The sequence below is a fragment of the Formica exsecta genome, unplaced genomic scaffold (genome assembly GCF_003651465.1).
Source record: "Formica exsecta isolate Colony F162 unplaced genomic scaffold, ASM365146v1 C16296462, whole genome shotgun sequence".
In the NCBI taxonomy this organism is placed as follows: Eukaryota; Metazoa; Arthropoda; class Insecta; order Hymenoptera; family Formicidae; genus Formica; species Formica exsecta.
Window position 1 is genome coordinate 1 of NW_021845655.1, and position 566 is coordinate 566.

Sequence of the window (566 nt, forward strand, 5' to 3'; positions counted from 1 at the left end):
TGAGATTTCCAACGTCATCCTGGGCACTTCTGTCTGATACATTTAGTGACGTTATATGACGTGATATATGTAATCGACTAGAAATTGCTGAGCTATTTTGTTTAGCAACAGAATTTGTTGCCTGATCTATCACAGGTTGAATAAAACTTTCATCGGATGAATTGTTTGGTACATAAGATGGATCCTCATCATAAATACTTTTTGAAATGTTGTCTTGCATAGTATTATTACTATTAAGATATGCTAGGAAGAACAAAAATAGATGTTAAATGTCACAAAAATTATAGATTTTGTACTAATAAATAAGAAAATATGACCACATTTATTTGTATAATTAATTATTAATTAAATACGAAAGCATTTCAATTAAATTAAGAAATATAAATTTTATTTAAATATGAGACGATTAGCAATATAATTTGCAGCAACATAAAATAATAAATTGAATAAATAATAATACAAATGAATTAACCATCTTACCATTTTGATTCTGGTTTTGAAGCAAGTTTTGTTTCTCGTGCACGTTTGGCAAAGTACGTTGTAATATTATTTTAGGTACGTTGTTA

At 27.0% G+C, this 566-nt stretch overlaps 1 long non-coding RNA gene across 1 annotated transcript; it reads right to left on the minus strand.

Moving 5' to 3' along the window:
• Positions 1 to 45: 45 nt before the first annotated feature.
• On the minus strand, positions 46 to 566 carry LOC115246232. Its single transcript, XR_003885639.1, has 2 exons — positions 481 to 566; positions 46 to 243 (listed from the first exon to the last, which is right to left on the minus strand). It is a non-coding gene; the product is annotated as an uncharacterized LOC115246232 (long non-coding RNA).